Below are 21,042 nucleotides of genomic sequence, written 5' to 3'. Positions count from 1 at the left end.
ACAGACATAGCATAATTTAATCATCCAACTACTATTGGACCTTGAAGTTATCCTCCCTTTTTTATTATCCTGAGAGACACATCATAGTTATTTCAAGATATTTTTACTCTATTTTAATTTATTATGTTCCTGTATTAAGCCACGGTCTTTGAGAAATTAAATTATATCAGCTTTACTCTAGTAACTAAATTGATTAATTCAGCAAAAAGAGAGAATTCTCTTATACAGACTATGTAATTGAAGAGTTTGTAGAAAGAATGTCTTTGCATTCAGGTTGGACTTCAAGTTTAACCATTCTCTGACGCTATAACATTAGGTATTATGACTTAATATTCAAATACTGTGCCCTAATCTGCAAAATAAGAGATTTAATAATATCTCTTTGACTTGTAGGAAGCATTAAATAATACAACTTACATAATTATCTAATAAGAATTCTAAAACATAATAAACAAGCCATCATAGTCATTTTCTATCCTACCAAAGGTAAGAAAAATGACATCATAGGGCCTGGTCATCATACACAACACACTTGAAACTCCAGGTTTAGTATTCTGGTATTACAGCAATTAATTCTCTGAAACTAAATTGTTTTCCTATTTTCTGAATTCTCTCCAAACTTCTCTTAGTTTCAGTGTTAGAAAAATGTGATTTCCTCCCCTTGGAATAGAATCGCTGAAGACAATTTTATACCACACCCATTAAATCTTGTGTTTCAATTGCACGTAATTCCCTGAGAAAAATCTGAATCCCTGAATCTTAGATTTCACACCATAGCCTTCCCTAAAGGCTCATTACCGTATGTATCAAAAAAGAATGAGCTATTTCCTAATGTCCACTTCTTAACAGATTAATATTACAAAAAGTCAATTTTCATTTTACCTTTTATGTCACATATTCATGAGAATTTTTCATATATATTTAAAATTTTGTAGAGTATATTCAGTATATGTTTCAACATGTCTTTGGGCCATATGTATTCTGTGCTAAAGTTTCTCTATAAAAAAAAAACAAAGCAGGAGATGGGAGTTTTATGTGTGGGAAATGAAAATTCAATTAGTATATTCTAAGGGAGATTACAGAGGAAAATACATTTTCCAGTTGATTCTGCAACAAACAAAAGTAAGCAATATAGCTGAGAAATTCATCTGAGCTGACAGTTGATTATATATATAATTTTTCTCTAACAGAGCCATAACCAACGAGACAATTATAGTTTCACCAAGTCAAATGTCAGCCAGAGGACTTACAGTTTTGACACTTGGCAAGGCAAAGCAAAGAAAATGTGAAGGATCCTCACTTATTTGTTAGCCAAACTTAGTGTCAGAAAAAAATTATTCATTGGTTGTCAGTCACAGAGTAGTTCTCTGTCACTGGAAACTTTTGCAGACAGGATAATTACTATGATTAAATGGCAGCGGATTTAAAATATTTCAGTAGTGGTTAAAATGACTGTTGAATACTGATGGTATACTATCAAATCAAAGGTGCAAAACTGTCCACTAATTATCCAGAGTATAAAATATCTGATGCTGTGTAAGTATAATGCCAAAGCACATTCACAGGCACAGAAATTGATGAGGGCTTAATCATGCTGTTTAGAAACATAGTAAAGAAGATAATCCTTTTTCTACCTTAAAAAAATAAATTTTAGACCATGTCCTTCAAGGTATACAGTTTGTATTGTTGACAATTAGCTCTGATTGTATAATTCACTCTAGCCATTGCTTTCAATTTATTAATCTGTATTTTCTGATTATTCCTCTAACACAAAGATACTGAGGGCTTTCTCTGTGTTAGGCAGCAGCTGCAAAGCTAAGTCCTGGAATACAGAGATGTGAAACAATGCTAGCACTGGCTCAGAAATAGTTCATTGCCTCATGAAATTTTTAGCTTAGTCCTATTCCCATAAACATTCCAAAAATATATTGATATAGCATATAAGATTTTGATAAGTTTCAGGGTAATGCTGATGATGTTTTTAAATAAATCAGTTCATTTGTTTTGGCTTTTCCTTCTCCCTGTTTCTTGCTAAATATTGTAGATCTGTCATCTTTTAAAAAGTAGATGATACTTCCACTTCCCACTCCCACTAATATACTTACAGCTCCTCTTTAGTGAAAATTCTGTTGAATGTTCTTGCACTCCAACAGAAAGGAAAAACACAGTAGCACTTTATTACTTAATCTTGGAGAAGTTACTCACCTTGTCTGAAATTTATTTCCTGTCCTGTAAAATTGTGCTAATACAGTACAGTGTTATTTTAAGGATCAAATTTAAAAATGCACATGAAAAGTGTTTCAAAAATAAAGAGGTGTTGTAAGAATGTGAGGCATTACCCCCCACCATGCGTTCATTTGAATCATGCCATTTAAGAATTTTTTTTATTGTGTTAAAGTAAAAAAACTTCTAAAAATGAATTAAACCAAAGTATAGTTGAATTAAATTAAAAATCAAAACCCTATTCTGCTATTCTATGAAAAAATAAATTCACTAAACACAAAATGTATTGCATTTGGCCAGGTGTCGTGGCTCATGAGTGTAATCCTACCATTTTGGGAGGCCGAGGCGGGTGGATTGTCTGAGCTCAGGAGTTCGAGACCAGCCTGGGCAACACGGTGAAATCCAGTCTCTACTAAAACACAAAAAATTAGCCAGGCGTCGTGGCGGGTGCCTGTGGTCCCAGCCACTCAGGAGGCTGAGGCACAAGAATCACTTGAATCCAGGAGGTGGCGGTTGCAGTGAGCCGAGATCACGCCACAGAGCTCCAGCCTGGGTGACAGAGACAAGACTCGGTCTCCAAAAAATAAAAACATGTTAAAAAGTATTGCACCATTGAAGGTTCGCACAGAACAAAACATGCTGTTGAAATTTCAGTAAGAAATGTCCACTGCTGAAGAACATTTTCATGAATGTTTTGCTTGAGCTTGCAAAGCTAAACAAAACCCTGCTACTTTCGAGAGATATTCTTAGAAGCCTTTGCCACCTAGTGTACAAAAGCCATCCTCAAAATCTGAATGACTTAGTTTAATTGCCTTACATGCTATATCTTGTCTTCAGATAATTATCTTTAAGTATGTCTAGGTCAGACTTGAAGTTATAATTTGAAGTGGGAATAACACACACACTGCATTTTCTAAAGAGCATCTGGCATGAGAATCAACACATTTCATTTTCATTCTAGCAGCACTTTAAAGTCCCATTTGTAAATGTTTTAATAAGGCAATAAGAGACTCCTGGGTATGTTTTAGTCTTTCATTAATATATACACCTCTTGTGTGTTGCAAGATACATGCTTACTGAATAAGTTCCTTTGACCATTCAAAGTCAAATTAATGATCCAATAAAGCAAAGCCATGGTATCTTAATGGCAGCAAAATACACTCTTTAATTTAGAAAATAAAATATTATATTATATTTTCCTTCCTAACAACTCGTAAGTATATGCATAAAAAAAGTATCAAGGGATTCAAAGAAATAGCAAAGCTTCTTTAGCCATATTTTTACATGCAACATATCTCCCCACCTCTCATGTTTAGCTGTAGATTTAACTATTTCCAGCTCAGTTTTACAGAGGGGTGGAAGGTGGAACTCGAGGGTTGGCAGTGGAGGAGTTTGTAAAGCTATACTCTTTAAAAATGTGTTTAAAAGTAAAACGTCAACCATACCGTTCCCTCTCTCCGTCCTGTCATTGTTTTCAAGCCACCCACTCGTCTGCCCAGTTTGCTAAAGGTAGAGGGAGATGTGTGAAGGTTATGTTCTGCCATGTGGTTCAGAGAAGCAAAATTTTCCCACAGCTCTAAATTAGTTCACAATGAACCAGGTCTCAGCAATGCGCTTTCACTCTCTGTTCATTCTGCTGCCTGACATTCGTGAGAGGAACCAGATGGCCCTCATGTCAACCTGGCCTGCCAGATCTGGTATTGAGATTTCATCTCCTTCCCTTCAGCTGCCTGAACCTGAGTGAAGTTCACATGCACACATCTCCAGTAAAATCTCACTGTAATGGGCAGGGCTTTCTTGCACTTTTGCCCTACCAAACCTGCCTCTTTGAGGTACTTAAGACGGCCTAACGCCTTGTTACTTTAATGTGCTCTGCAATGATTGAACTGTTCTCAGGAGATCATTTTTGCACATCAAAATCCATTAAAATTAGCAAGAATTATCGGGAAATGAGCAAATAAAAAAGATTAATTCATCTCTCTCTCTCTCTGTTTTAAGTTCACCAAGCCTCCTTTTGATGGCTAACCACAACTAGTAGCAGAAAGCCTGCATCAGTTAAAAAAAAATTAGCTTTAAGCAAAAGATGTCAAGAAACTCTTCCAAATTATGTGTTATGATAGCAAGCTGGTAAGCACTGGGATAAAAACCAATGTCATAATTGTAGAGGATGTGCTAAGATGTTGGGGGAGCAAAATCCATGAGTGAGTACAGATGATACCTATAGCAATACTATTGCATCTTTCTGGGGAAAACATGCAGCAAACATCCTGATCAGAGACTAACAGGCCCTCACAAGAGTGACTTTTTTAAAAAATTGAGAATAATTTTTATTGTTAAGAAAGCATAAGCAGCAATAAAAGTACTATTTTATTCTATTCTATTCTATTTATACTATTCTAAATGATAGAAAACCAAATACATTGTGTTCATGGTACAAGGAAACCTAGGGTCAAGTTGATTTCAGAAGTGACTAGTTCTGGATATTCAATGAGATCTTCATCTCTCTTCTGTTTCTGTTGTATCTGTACATCTGTCTCCTTTTCACCATGTCTCTTTGCCCCTGTATAGTTCTTCCTGCATATCTCTCTACATTTTCTGTCTCTGTCCCCCTGTTGTGTCTCTTTCACTGCAGTGCCTTTCTCTCTATTTTTCTAATTTGGTGTCACTATGTATCTGCATTTTTCTATCTCTGTGTTTCTTTATGCATATCTCTATTATTCTGCATTTCTCTTCCTTATCACCTCATATCTTATCTCTCTCCCTCTGTGCATGTGTGTGTGTTTGTGTGTGTGTGTCTGTCTCTGTTATATATGTTTCTAGAATGTCTACAAGAGACAATTTAACAATTTCAGGAAATTTAATTTAACAATTTATTTAAAAATTAATTTAACAATCTAACAATTGTTAAACTTAATTTAACAATCTTAGGAAAGATTCTGATTGGCCAAGCCTGGGTAGCATGCATACGTTTTAAACACATCATCCTGTGTATGGGACACTGACAGCCAGCATCGTGGAGAGTAACTTTCTTTAAATAGTGAAATTTATGGTAAGAAATAACATTTATATCACAAACCAATACATATACACGTACATACATATGACCAGATACAGATGTGTGTATGTCTGTGTGTGTATAAAATCAAATGGGAAATTTCACAAAAGTAATACTTAGGTTAACTATGAGTGATATACTCCCTTTTTGTATTAAAATGTAAATATTCTCTCTAAAATGAGATGTAAATTGATTTCATCACCCTCTAATGGGCCACATCTTCACAGTCTGAAAATCAGACTGTGATTTTTAAAATTTAAAAAATGTTTAAACTATCTTCATTTCAGAAATTTTATGAACAGGGTGAATCATTTAAATTAACATCTCAATACTTACAGTACTAAAATGATTTCTCACCAATAATATGAAATGATGTAATCATTTATTGATGATGATTTTTTGTTTCCATCATAATTACTAAAAGTTAAGCAACCCATCATCAAATAGTTTGAGTTCTGGGTACTTGCAACAGATTATTTTGACTATTTTTAAAACATCTGCTTGGTAAGAAGGAAGCAAAAGCACCATCATCTATTTATTTTCTACAATATTCTTTACTCTTACTTTTGTGTTAATTAGTCCCTTTAATCTTCGTAACAATCCAGTCAGAGAAAAGCATTAGTAGTAATATTATTATCTTCTTTTTATGAATGAGGATGCTGAGAACTAATAATGCTCAGGTAACTTATTTAAAACATTCATTTCTCAAGTAGAAGAGACAGAATGAGTCTATGCCTTTTCATTGCAAGTCCAAGGTTCTTTCTTTAATATCATGACTACATGCTATGTCTTTTTATAACTTAAATATTGCTCTATAAGATCTGACATGTAAATACACAAATAAATAGTTCTGTGATTGAATGCTTATATGTTTAGTACATAGGGACATCTGCTTTAACCATGCCTATAAATCCAAGGCAGAAAATGCAACAAAGAAGATATAATCTTCTTGTTTAGAAATGTGGTATGATGAAGGGCCCAGCCACAGAGAGCTGTCACTTCCCTGTGGCACTGTGGTATGCTGGGACTTGGAATGTGGATATTGGGGTGAAACTACTTGAATTCAAATCCTGGTGCAACTAACTATTTGGTATGTGACTTTGTCCACATCAACTTAGCAATGGTGAATAGTGACAATAGTCCCTGCCACAAAATATTACCACAATGCCGAGTACATAGGAAGCATTCAATTAATGTTGGTTATTAGAAATAGTTCCACTGTCAAGATGTAGCTATGTAGCTTTTAAAAAGTGTGGCATGAAGATATATAGCAATTAACCACTTGGGTTTCTATTGTTGGTGAACCATCAATTTGATTTTGTCGTCAGCTACATGGTCCAATCCATAATGTCAAAGATACATCTCTCTGACACAGCCAGAAAAGTTTTCCAGAAGGGAACAATATGTATAAGAAACACAAGGAAGAATTGTGCCAAGAAAAATTATGAATTCTGTAGAAAATTTGATCTTATTCAGGCCAAAAAAACAATAGTAAATTCTGAAATGTGTTCACCATGTCAGATGGCTGAGGTTTCAAAAAACAAAATAAAACAGACAAACCATTCTGATTTCTAAAGAAAATACACACACACACACACACACAAAGTATGGATGTCATTGGGAGTTAGTCCTGCTCAGCATCTGGTTTGGATTCAGATAAAACCATAAAGAGAGTGGTGATGAGATTAAATACATGCTTTCTTACTTTTAATGGTCTTGATATTTGTTATGTAGTGACTAGGCTATGAAAATCTTCCCACATTACTTCTATTTAAGATAATTTCAAAGCTAAAAGAAAAGGGCAGAAAAATTGGCGTCTAGACTGAAACTTAACAAGAATGTAGATTGTCTAAGCATAAATATATGACAATATAAAAAGTTAATGTGGTTTGAAAATATTAAAAGAAACAAAATTTAGCATTATACTTAGGAGCTCAAGATACACCAGCCATTTATGTTATAAAGACACTATGGAGACAGATGAGAAAACAACTTTGAAAAGTGTAAAGTATATTTATTACACATAAAGTGAAAAATATTAAATAGAAACGTGGCTCTAGATTTACATGTCTAAATATCTGCCAAGTGTATCCAAACCTTTAGAAATAAACGTTATTAAAACATTTTTAATACATGAAGGAGAAAAATTGCACAATCTGCTTTTAAAATGAACCCCACATCTAAAAGATCTTTTAAAAAATCTCTATTAACAAAAGAGGTTAAGCATATTACGTACACTGCACAAAAATAGCCACACTAATGATTAGAGGATCGAAAACATAAACAGTGAAGACATTATAAGAGGAAATTGGATTGTTGTGAGTTAATAAAGAAGGGTACTAGGAGATGATCTATAGGATTCCTACAGATTCCTTTCTCTGGGTCTTAGTAGAGTGTATCATGAATTTGAGTGACATGTGTTTACTATTTTAGACTTCTGACCTTTCAGAAGTTGTCAACCTTTATGGTAGCAACAGTGGTGCATGGTTCTTTATGTGGAAATACACAATAGGAAAACTAGATGAGAGAGACATTTACACAACTATTTAAATGAAGTAATCTCATATCTCATTAATCCAAAGCAAATATTTTTCACTTTCAGGTACATAAATTTACAAATATTGTATCTTTACTTTTCTACATATAATGTCAAGGTACAAGTGTCTGAGTAAATTTCTCATTGAACTGTTTTTCATCAATGTAAAAAAAATCAGATTACCAACGCTGTCTGCAAGAAAATAATAAATCAGAGCTTAAAATGTCAATTTCCTTGAATTTCAAAGCTGTGACTTTTTGTTTAGAAAATTGTGAAAGGATCTTAATTATTTAGATGTAAAAGAAATAAGAAAAACTAGGGTTGGTGCTTTCATTTTAATACTAATGAAAAACATGAGTGAAGAAGTTGTGTTTTCAATATTAACATTCCCATAGTTTTTTGAACCATTAAAAACAAATTATTAAATATTAATAAAAGTTGTCAACCTTTATGGTAGCAATAGTGTTCATTTTTGTGTTTGGTATTCAGTAGAACACGTGCTGAAATAGAAAATTGAGTTTGTTCTCAAACTGCAATCATGTTACCTAGAATCTATTGCAAACAACCTGTTATCTTTAATACATGTATTCAACAAATACTGTTGGAAGATCTATAATGTTCAAAACACCAAACTACATCGTATGCTATATATGGATTGACTATAGAAGGTATCACAGTTAGTACAGATTCTATGATACGTCCAGGTGTTAATTATTATAGATCCTGCTATAAAATATTTTATAGTCTAGGGGTAAGGAGACATAAACAAAAAAATCATATGCCTTGAGAGGTAAATAAATTTTGAAAGTTTTCTATTTAAAAAAATAATGTCAAGTTGCATTTTAGAATCAGGGAATACATGTACAAGTTTGTTACATGGGTATATTGTGTAATGCTGAGGTCTGAGGTATGATTGGATCCCATTGCCCAAATAGTGAGCATAGTACCCAATAGTTAGTTTTCAACCCTTGCCTCCCTTCCTCTCTTCTCCTTCTAGTAATCCCTAGTATCTATTGTTCCCATCTTTATGTCCATGAGTACCCAGTGTTTAGCTCCCACTTATAAGTGAGAATATGCAATGTTTGGTTTCCTGTTCTTGCCTTAATTTGTTTAGGATAATGTTTTCCAGCTGCAACCATGTTGCTGCAAAGGACATGATGTAATTCTTTTTTATGGCTGCATAGTATTCCATGGTGCATATGTGCCACATTTTCTTTATCCAGTCCACTGTTGATGTTCACTTAGGTTGTTTCCACGTCTTTGCTGTTGTGAATAGTATGGTGATGAACATATGAGTGTATGTGACACTTCTTAAAAGAAGACATTCATTTGGCCAATAAACATATGAAAAAAAGTTCATCACTGATAATTAGAGAAATGCAAAACAAAACCACAATGAGATACCATCTAATGCCAGTCAGAATGGCAATTATTTAAAAATCCAGAAACGACAGATGCTGGCGAGGTTGCAGAGAAAAAGGAACACTTTCACACTGTTGGTGGAAGTGTAAATTAGTTCAATCATTATGGAAGACAGTGTGGCAATTGCTAAAAGACCTAGAGGCAGAAGTGCCATTTGACCCAGCAATTTGGGTCAAATGGTATCTTTTTGGGTGTATAATCATTGCTGGGTATATACCTAAAGAAATATAAATCATTCTATTATAAAAATACATGCACATGTATGTTCACTGTAGCACTATTCATAATTGCAAAGACATGGAATCAATGATAGACTGGATAAAGACAATGTGGTCCATATACACCATGGAATACTATGCAGCCATAAAAAGGAACAGATCATGTCCTCTGCAGGGACATGGATGGAGCTGGAAGCTGTTATCCTCAGCAAACTAACGGGAGAACACAAAACCACACATCAAATGTTCTCACTCATAAGCAGGAGCCAAATGGTGAGAACACATGGACACGTGGTGAGGAACAACATACATTCGGGCCTGTTGGGAGGAGGCAAGGGAGGGGAGAGCATCGAGAAGAATAGCTAATGGATGTTGGGCTTAATACCTAGGTGATGGGTTGGTCTGTGACACATGGTGGGGAACAACATACATTGGGCCCTGTCGGGAGGAGGCAGGGGAGGGGAGAGCATCGAGAAGAATAGCTAATGGATGTTGGGCTTAATACCTAGGTGATGGGTTGGTCTGTGCTTCAAACCACCATGGCACACCTATGTAACAAACCTGTACTTCCTGCACATGTGCCCCAGAACTTAAATTAGAAGTTGAAGAAAAAGAATTTGGAAATTTTTAAATGAAATGTATACGTAAAGTAAAATGTTAAGATGCTAAAACAACATCTTCTTTCCCTTCCCTGGCAAATTTGTTCATCATACTCCAGATTATCCTACACTTTTGGAACCACTCCTTTCACACAAATCCTGTGTCAGTTACTTAGAAATGCAAGATAATCTCCCTCACCTGTACCTTCCTATTTACTCTGCACCCAACAATGGGCACTTACTTATCCCTTTCCTTGAGGCCTAATATAAATATTTATAAAAGCTGTAGCTATGTGTCAACCACGCTGTCAATCTGGTGAATCTCATGGGTGCTCTTTTGATGTCAACATAACCAAATAACAAGACCACAGGGCCAGCGAAGGTATCACAGGCATCTCAGCTGTCAGCATGACGCTTGCTCTGCCTCACGGTCACAGTTTTCCTTGTGTTTCGGGATGCTCACCTAGCAGAAAAAGCACTCCATCGCCATCAAATGTGGCTGAAACTCATTCAGACCGCTGACTCTGATCATAGAGGCAGATGTGGAGCTCTTCATTTCATCTTTCAAGAATCTGCTTTCTAATCTCTAAATTAGATGTTAAATATGTTAAATATCTTTTTACTAAATATCTTGGCCAAATCAATGTTATCTGCCTTAGTTAAGAAATTCCTAAAGATCAGGGATTTGTCCAAATAACCTTAGATGATTCATTTGGAAACTAAACATTCAGAATTTTAATTTCATTTTTTTATTAATATAGACTATGAGAGGTGTGTTCTCTATATTAATTTTTTTCTTTGAACTGCTAAAAAATAAGTTTTTCAACATCTACAAAAATGCCACTACTTTTTGTAATAACAATGTCTATAAACTTTAACAGAGTATTTGCCACAATACTATAATTAAACTAGTACCCTGTAAATGATATAATATTAAAATGAGAGTACACAGGAAGGGAAAGTAATCTAAAAATGAAGATTCTGGAGGTCAGTAATATTTCTATACCTAAGCTGACCTTGGGGAGGGAAAGATTAGTATAAAGTTTTTCTTTAGGCAAATATCAAAATGACTTTTTAAAAAGTGAATACTTTATGTGACTCTGTGGCATAAAATATTTTATAAAGGTAAGAAATTCTGGTTAAACAGTATCGCTCAACATATTAGATAAAGTAGAATAATACTATAATATATGAGATGAAATTGAAACTTACCAAGCACAGGTAACAAACACAAAGGAAAAATACCTAATTTTAAAACTAGATACACCCTTGCAAAAGAAATTAAGCCTTCTTATCCTTGGAAGAAGATAAAACATCAAGTCAAACTGTACCATTCAAATAAAGCAGAAAAAAGGATAAAACCTAAAGCAAACCAGTAAATATTGAATAAAAGCCAGAAGAAACAAAAGAAACTCTGGTTTAATCTAACCAAAGGAAGACATTTACTTTTTCTTCCTCCCATACTTTATTACTATGGAAGTACAGAAATAATTATGTTTTAAACTCACAAATACAGAGATAAGGAATGCACTAACAGCAAAGAGAAAATTGTAACAGGTTTCATAAAGATAGCATGTGGAACAGTGGTGCCCAGTCAAGCAGGTAGAGAAAGCCCAGAATGCTCATGGAATGGGTTGCAGCCAAGGAGGGGTGAGTTTTCAACACGCAGGATGCAGGGGAGGGGAGGGAAGGGCAGGGTTAGCACCTCATTCACCAAGTATACTCGCAAGCTATGACCCATGGTAGGCAAGCCAGAAAATAAAGGTGTAAGTAAGCATTTTATTGAAAGCAACTGAAGCAACTCAGATACCCTAGAAGAAGTCAACATATTATAATCAAACAAAGGTATAATCAAATGCAAAGGTAAAAAGGGGATCTAAGGAGGTAAGTGTTTTTCTTTGCATCCATCCAAAAGCAATCAACAAATCATGGCTAAAATAGATATACCAAGAATCAGCAATAAAAGTATCTATTTAATAATATGAAGACATAACAAAATGATCCTGAAACAGAAAGCTACAGTTTGTTGCCTATTGGGTTAGGATGAGGTAAGTCAGGGGAATTGTTGCTTTCCATGACAAACCCTTCAATGCTATTTCATTTTTTAGGTGCATGGCTTATATGAAATTAATAAAAATAAAAAATAAAAATGGATTCATATACACTTTTTTAAAGAAATAAAATATGTTCCCTAAATTTCAAGATGTATCAACGGTTAATGCCTGAGCCAAACTTCCATTCAATAAGTATTCATTGTTTTGTGATAATAAAAACACTCTCTATATGTAAGTATCCATACAGTGGCAGAACTATTATAAATTTATTCTCATTTTAATTTAATCTTAGCAGACATCTGTGGTTCATCCATAAAGATAGTGACTTTTGATCTTGTCAAATTTCTTCAGTAAATAAAATTAACTCTCCTTCCTTTCTTCCTTCCCTCCCTTCTTTCCTTCCCTCCCTTCTTCCTTCCTTCCTTCCTTTTTTCCTTTCTTCCTTTCTCCTTCCCTTCCTTTATGCTTACATGCTTTATGTAATTAATTTACTCTGTATTCAGCAGTTGACCTTCAAATTAGATTCTAGAACACAAAGATAAATAATGCAAACTACTTACCCTAATTATCTCACTGGATAATGGGGAAGACATCCCTATAAACTAATAATCACAGTAAGTATGTTGAAAACTGCCATTTAAAAGTGGCCCACTGCACTGTTTGAGCAGACTCAGGATTTGTCCTTGAATCAGAGTTTATAACTGAAGGGAAGATTCACTTGCTAGATGCTAAACCCAATTTATTGTAGTTGTTTAAATATTTATTTTAGCAAGTAGTCACTTACTTGTTAGCAAATTAATAGAATATTTTCCAAAATTAACAAGAGCTATCTCTCCTAAAATTCCTTAGCATCCAGACACGTAACATCTTTAAGAAAATCAGAAGACATTAAAAAAAAGAAAAGAAAAGAAAATCAGAAGACATTAGTAGAGAGCCCTAACCAATACCCAGAAGAGGAAAGCTTCCTGGAAGGTGGTGATCCACAGCCTGTCCCTTTTGGAGGTTTATAGGTGTTAGAATCGTGTGACAGGTTGAGATGGTATCTGCTGACAGCGAAGGCACAGAGGCCGCATTGGATATGTCTGTGGAGAGTAGGGAAGACTCATTTAAAACAAAAAGAATTAGTTTACTACAGTTCTGGATCACGGGCTTATAATTTCTAACCCTAGAAATCAGACCTCTACTGTCTCTCTAGTCTAAGGTAAAAAGTCCTCAGTTCAACTTCAGGATGTTGGAATTAAATAAGTCTTGAATAAGAGATCTACACTTCAGGGAAATTATTCTTGAGGAATACGGATCAGAAGGCAGATAATGAAACAGAAGAATGATGCTGAGGCATTATTACATTACTAATAATTTTGTATAGTGGAATTTTTACTCAACACTGAAATACAATAGATACTATATTCCTAATTAAGGTACCAGACCCAAACGCAAAGTTTTTAGCAGAAAGTCTCAAACCCTCACAAGAGGGGTGATATAGTTTCACTCTGTGTCACCACCCAAATCTCATCTCGAATTGTAATCCCCACATGTTGAGGGAGGAACAAGGTGGAAGTAATTGGATCCTAGGAGTGGTTTCCCCCATGCTGGTGTCATGATAGTGAGTGAGTCTCACAAAATCTGATGCTTTTATAAGCATCTGGCATTTCCCCTGCTTGCATTCATTTTGTCCCATTGCCGTGTGGAGAAGGTGCCTACTTCTCCTTTGCCTTCTGCCATGATTGTAAGTTTCCTGAGGCCTCCCCAGCCATGTGGAACTGTGAGTCAATTAAAACTCTTTCTTTATAAATTATACAGTCTCGGGTAGTTTCTTTATAGCAGTGTGAAAATGAACTAATATAAGGGGATAACAGATGCTCAGTGGGTTTATTTTAAGGGTGCTATGCTTTACTAAAAGGGTCTCTGGAACCCCTCACACTGTGCAGAGATTATAAGAGTTTCCATAATGTGAAAGACTGACAAAAGACTTAAGAAGGAAGACTTCCTTGGAGAGAGCTACATGTTGCTTATTGAATGTTACCTCCTGATATGGTTTGGCTGTGTCCCCACCCAAATCTCATCTTGAATTGTAGCCCCCATAATCCCCATGTGTCATGGGAGGGACCTGGAATGGGCAGTAATCATGGGGGCAGGTTTTTCCCATGCTGTTCTTGTCATAGTGAATAAGTTTCACAAGACCTGATGATTTTAAAAAGGGAAGTTCCTCTGCGGTTCTTCTTGCTGCTGCCATGTGAAGAAGGACGTGTTTGCCTCCCCTTCTACCATGATTATAAGTTTCCTGAGGTCTCCCCCGCTCTGAGGAACTGTGAGTCAATTAAATCTCTTTCCTTTATAAGTTACCCAGTCTTGGGTATGTCTTTATCAGCAGAATGAGAACAGACTAATACATCTCCTTATCATTAGCCTAGTGGGAAGGGTTTCAATGGGACTACTTGAAGGGTTTAACATGAATGACCTCAAAAAGATGAACTTTCCTTCAAAGCTCTTCTAGATCCCACTACTGTTGAGGGTCATCTGTCCACATTAGGGTCCTTAGAATAGTGGTATTCAGAGAGACTCACGCAGCAACCACATGCTGCATAAAATGCAATCATTTGCTGTATAAAATGCAGCAACCACACATAATTGCTTTTGATCAAAGAACTCATTTGAAGCCAAAGAAATGCAGAAAACTCATGTCCATGGAATTTGCTGGTTTTACCATGAACTCTCACTTAGAAACAGCTAACCTAACCTAACAGTGGAATAGCTACTGAAGACACAACTGTGGCTCCAGGTTAGACAAAATACCCTGCTAGGCTGAGATGTGATCATAGAGAAGAGAAATATACTTTGAATGAGCCATCAGTAAATGATACTATTTCACTCACAGCCAAAATACATGGGTCTAGGAATGAAAGGGTGAAAGTCAGAGTGGTCACTCTATTATACTTAATGCCCCATCAGCAGAATTTGTGCATTGTAATCCCATAATCAGAGGCTCTGCTTGTTTAGGACTTACCAATCCCTATGGGAGAAATGCTACCACCAGAGGACACAGAGCTTTTAATTAATTGCAAGTTGAGACTATCATTTTGCTATTTTGTCTTCCTCCTATGTTACTAAACCAATAGTCATAGTTAACATGTGTACTGTACTAGATGGATTGGTTGATCCTGGTGATCAAGAAATGACTGGGTTGCTGCTACACAGTGAAGTCAAGAAAGACTGCTTCTGCAACCAGCAGTTTCACAGGGACACCCCTGATTACAACCATGTTCAAAAGTAAAAGGTAACGAAAGACTAAAACAATTCAATAAAGCCAGGAACACTGAGAAATCTTCAAGAATAAAGGTTGAGTTATCCAATCAAGCAAAAATTCTTACTCCCTGAGACACTGTCTGAAAGCATGGAATTTGTTATGAGGGAAGAAAGCGATAGTTATCAATAGGCCTTTTAACCAATTATAAAAACCAAGGACTGTTAAAAACAAGCCTCATATTAGAGTTATGAATATACATACATATTTTAACCAATGATTTATTTTTCCCTTTGACATTCTTCTATTTTATATTACCCTATTTTAAGATTTAGTTATAAGTCTAAATAGTGAGTGACAGAGACTCACTCACTATCATGAGACCAGCATGGGGGAAACCACCCCCATGATCCAATTACTTCCACCTTGTTCCTCCTTCAACATGTGGGGATTACAATTCGAGATGAGATTTGGGTGGTGACACAGAGCCAAACCATATCACCCCTCTTGTGAGGGTTTGAGACTTTCTGCTAAAAATTTTGCATTTGAGTCTGGTACCTTAATTAGGAATATAGTATCTATTGTATTTCAGTGTTGAGTAAAAATTCCACTATACGAAATTATTAGTAATGTAATAACACCTCAGCGTTATTCTTCTGTTTCATTATCTGCCTTCTGATCCGTATTCCTCAAGAATAATTTCCTTGAAGTAAATCTCTTATTCAATTCTTATTTCATTCCAACATCCGAAAGTTGAACTAAGGATTTTTTACCTTAGACTAGAGAGACAGTAGAGGTCTGATTTCTAGGGTTAGAAATTATAAGCCCCTGATCCAGTCCTGAGTAACAACATACAGATCTGCTAAACCATCTACAGAGAGATGCTGGACTTTGAAATGTATGTGGTGACTGATAGGGTGCTGGACCTCTCCTGTTTTGTAGTGGAAAAAAAAGAGTATTTTCAATTATACAATTGAGAGTTGCCTCATACCATTGTTGATGTAATTAAACAGCAACATAATTGTTGATGTGATTAAATATCAACATGTAATTGTTGATGTAAAGCAATTAAATATGGGCAGAAATATGAGAATGAAAGCTTAGCTACAATACGGTTGGGTCACACTAGTCCTTCACTGCCCTGATCTCAGATCTAATACTTGCATTTCCACCCTGCAAGCAGCATTTCCTAGGCTTCCTTGCAAGCTGGCTTCTAGGTAGATGTAGCCAATGAGAGACTCTGAGAAGATACTAGAGTGCTACAGCATGTGAGAAGCCAGCATGTATATAAAGTTATATAGTTCTATTTTTCTCATTTTCCAGGGGGCATCTAAGTAGTGGCTGCCTTCTCCATGGTTCCAGTTCCTATAGCATTGGCTCCACCTTGGCATTCCTTCCTGACTTCCACCTGCCACACACAGTATGAGCCCGGGTTCCTCAGAAGGGCCCTGGGCTCCACTAATGCCATCTCTTCTCTTTGTTCCACCAGTTCTAGCGTTAGAGAGAAATGAAAGTATTACGAATATAGAGATCCTTGTCTCTGTGAACCACTTTTGTTCTGGGTCTCATGGCTTTTAATTTTAAAATCAGCCAACAAGTGAGTACCTTGTGTTTGACACTGTGAGGATAGAAAACAATAATCTAGTCTCTGATAACAAGTCTGTCTAAAGGAGAGTCACTGCTTTCTAAAATGTATCAAAGACACTTTCATTTACATAAAGTTTTTTGAGGTCATGTAAGCACCAAAAAATGAGAAGAAACACAGGTATGGAGGATACCAGCATTTCAGACAAAGTTATCTCAGATTATGTTGTTAGCACAGCCATTTATCCCAGGAAATGTGTAAAAAAGAAGTGAATAGCTACTTGGAATACATTAACATATATTTGTATTTCAAGAATCCAAAAACCAGCTTGCTACCACAAAGAGGCTCTTCTACTACATTTACAATATACATTAAATATTTGGACTGAGGAGAAGTAATTACAAGTTCTCAGTGTATCAGACTGTATCAGATGTTTTTTATTTGATTATCAAAGAAATAAAAAATGTGCTGAACATATCATAGAAAATTTAAAGTCCTGATTTACACCATATAAATAATCACCTACATTATACCACTAACATAAGCTAGAATATAGCTCCTGAGGGTAGGAGCATTGCTTGTTTTGTTCAAAGCCGTAACTTCAGCAACTAGAAGAAGGTATAGCAGGTAGTAGAAACGTAAACATGTTTGCATGAACAACTGTCTGAATGCAAGAACTAATGATAAGTAAATGAATGAAAAAGTTGAATATGCAAGAAAAGCATCACTAACTTACATCTAAAATACTATTCTGAGACAAAGTGTTAAGAGTTTATGCCTTGGGCAAATGACCTGAATAGCTATTTCTCAAGAGAAGACATTCAAATAGCCAACAGGTATATCAAGAAATCTTCAACATAACTAATAATCCGAGAAATGAAAATTAAACCACAATGAAATATCACCCCATACCTGTTAAAATGGCTGCTATAAAAAATATAAAAGATGAATGTTGGCTGTCATAAAGGATATGGAGAACGGCAAGCATTATGGATTGCTAGTGGGCATGTAAATTAGCATGGTCATTATGTAAAACTGTATGGAAGTTCCTCAAAAAATCAAATATAGAACTACCATATGACCCAGCAATCTCACTCCTGGTATATATCCCAAAAATATGAAATCGGTATGTCAAGGAGATATCTACACTCTTATGTTCTTTGCAGCACTGTTTATCATAGCCAAGATATGGAATCAACACAAATATCCAGTAATGGATACATGAATAAAGGCAAATATATATACACAATGGAATACTGCTTAGCCTTTAAAAAGAAGGAAGTCCTGTCATTTGCAACAACATGAATGAACCCAGAGGACATTATGTTAAGTGAAATAAGCCAGGCACAAACACTGCATAATCCATGTGCAGTGTGAAAAAGACAGCCTCATAGAAACAAGGTGTGGTGATACGCACCTGTAGTCCCAGCCACTTGGGAAGCTGAGGCGGAAGAATCGCTTAACCTGGGAAGCAGAGGTTTCAATGAGCCTAGATAGCGCCACTGCACTCCAGCCTGGGGGACAGAGTGAAACTCCATCACAAAATAAAATAAAATAAAATCACAATATCTTGTATGCTTGACAATTGCTAACAGAGTAGACTTTAAGTGTTCTTACTATGAAAAAAATAAGTATTTTAGGTAATGCGCTATTTTAAATATCTTGGTTTAGATATTCCACATTGTAGACCTATATCAAACCATCATGATGTACACCATAAATGTATACAATTTTTACTCCTCAGTTAAAAAAGATGAATAAATAAATCACTTTAAATGTCCATCATGGGAAACACCTTTAGAGTAACTCTGTGGTTTTGCTTTATTCACAGAGCTCTTTGTTAGAACTATGGAAAGAAACTACAACATAGAGTGCTAGAAGCACAAATGGCCTAATAATTTTTATTTTTACCATAAGTATTGACATATCTGACACATCTGTCCTATTCTTGAGTATGACACCTGACGGATAAATGTGACTGGAAGTCATTCATTTTAAGGTGACTCTGAAGAGTCTTAGGGTTCCTGAAATCAAGAACCAGGCAGATCTATCTACTCTGACACTAAAAACAGATCCTACGGTAAGTTTCATGAAAAAGAATTAGATACCAAAGATTTCTAGTTGGGGAACTAGAAATCTTTTGAAGTTGTCATCAACATGTCCATATTCAAATGGAGATGTCATCAATATGTCCATATTGAAATGGAGATCAAAGAAGACCAAATAAAAGAATTGTGGGCTATCTTGAAGATAAATCACGACTCAAGCTTTTGAGGAACTAAGGTGACCTTGACAGTCAGTGGAAAGAATCACAGTATGTAAAGTTCTTTCAATAAAACTCTACTGACTTTGGGCTGGGCACAGTGGCTGAGGCCTGTAATCCCAGCAGTTTGGGAGGCTGAGGTGGGCAGATCATCTGAGGTCAGGAGTTCAAGACCAGCCTGGCCAACATGGCAAAACCCCATCTCTACTAAAAAAATAACATAAAAATTAGCCCGGCGTGGTGGTGCCTGACTGAGGCACGAGAATCGCTTGAACCTGGGAAGTGGGGGTTGCAGTGAGCTGAGATTGCACCACTGCATTCCAGCCTGAGTAACAAGGTGAGACTGCCTCAAAACAAACAAATAAACAACAACAACAATATATATATGTGTATATATACATATACGTGTATATACATATATATGTGTGTGTGTGTGTATATATATATTCTGACTGAATAATCTTGTCTAATGTTACTGCTATGGTTTGAATATGGTTTGTCCTCACCACAACTCATACTGAGGCTTGGCCTCCAGTGTGGCAAATGTTGGGAGGTGGTGCCTTTAAGAAGTGATTAAGTCTTTAAGAGGAATTAATGTCTTTTTCCAGAGACTGGCTTAATTTAGCAGGAATAGATTAGTTCCTCCAAAATAGGCTGTTACAAACTGAGGTTGCATCTCGTGTGTTCTGCCCTTTTGTGAAAGCGCCTAGCTCCCCTTCTATTACACCGCTGTGTTTTGTTTGACTCAGCACAAGGCCCGTACTAGAAGCTACCAGATGCAGCCACCCAAGCTTAAATTTCCCAGCCTATAGTAGGAACTCACTATCCTATCTCACTAGAGGATAGTGACCCAAATACCCCTCTTTTGTTTATAAATTACCCAGTCTCAAGTATTCTGTTATAGCAACACAAATGAACTAAAACAGGTACACATAATTTTTATTAAAAATTTGAAGTCATTTACATTGTTTGTAGAGTAGAAAGTCAGCACGTATTTTTACCTGAATGTTTTGCTAGTGTTTTCTTTATTTCTTAGGGAATAAAGCCAAGTTTAGCAGGGGAAAAAATGATTTTATTCCTTTCCGAAATTCTCACAATGGAAAAAATTAATGCTAAATAACTGTGTGTTTTTAGTTCCAATTATCTGGAAAAATTGTTTTCATTTTCTACTCACCTTGATACATTATAAATACTATTTAAGATCAGACCTATTGAGCAGCCAGACCAATATTATTTTTTACAATGTTACCAAAGGGCTTTTTGAGTAAATGCACAGTTCTAATTTGGTAAGTGAGAAAGCATTAAAGTACTCTTAAACATATTAACTTTTCTTACTAACCTTTATAAGTTAATTATCCATAAATTTCCTTAAAAGTAAGATTTCTCTTTTTTTAAATTTCTTTTTTCTTTTTTGAGACGTACTCTAGCTGTCACCCAGGCTGGAGTGCAGTGATGCGATCTTGGCTCACTGCAACCTCCACCTCCCAGGTTCAAGCGATTCTTCTGCCTCAGCCTCTGGAGTAGCTGGGACTACAGGCCATGCCACCACGCCTGGCTAATTTTTGTATTTTTAGTAGAGACAGGGTTTCGCCATGTTGCCAGGTTGGTCATGAACTCCTGACCTCAGGTGATCCGCCTGCCTCGGCCTCCCAAAGTGCTGGAATTACAGACCTGAGCCACTATGCCTGGCCTAAAAGTAAGATTTCAATATGCACTGTATCATAGAATAAAAGTTATTAATATTTAAAAATTAACAGCACACCATGTAACACCAAGTTTCCTCCTAGTCCCCCCAAATGTATTGTTTTGAATATTTAAGTGTTACCACTGGTGCAACATTCTGAAA

The 21,042-nt window shown here is 35.9% G+C and overlaps 1 long non-coding RNA gene across 2 annotated transcripts in view; it reads right to left on the bottom strand.

Moving 5' to 3' along the window:
• Positions 1 to 21,042, bottom strand: part of LOC140710433 (uncharacterized) — a 65,803-nt gene that overhangs the window by 38,513 nt on the left and 6,248 nt on the right. For both annotated transcript variants that reach the window (XR_012091446.1, XR_012091447.1), the window contains exon 2: positions 18,351 to 18,447. This is a non-coding gene — a long non-coding RNA (uncharacterized lncRNA). The remainder of the gene's footprint in view (positions 1 to 18,350; positions 18,448 to 21,042) is intronic.

This window comes from Chlorocebus sabaeus, chromosome 26, assembly GCF_047675955.1.
Source record: "Chlorocebus sabaeus isolate Y175 chromosome 26, mChlSab1.0.hap1, whole genome shotgun sequence".
Taxonomy (NCBI): Eukaryota; Metazoa; Chordata; class Mammalia; order Primates; family Cercopithecidae; genus Chlorocebus; species Chlorocebus sabaeus.
This window is presented reverse-complemented; position numbering and strand designations above follow the sequence as displayed.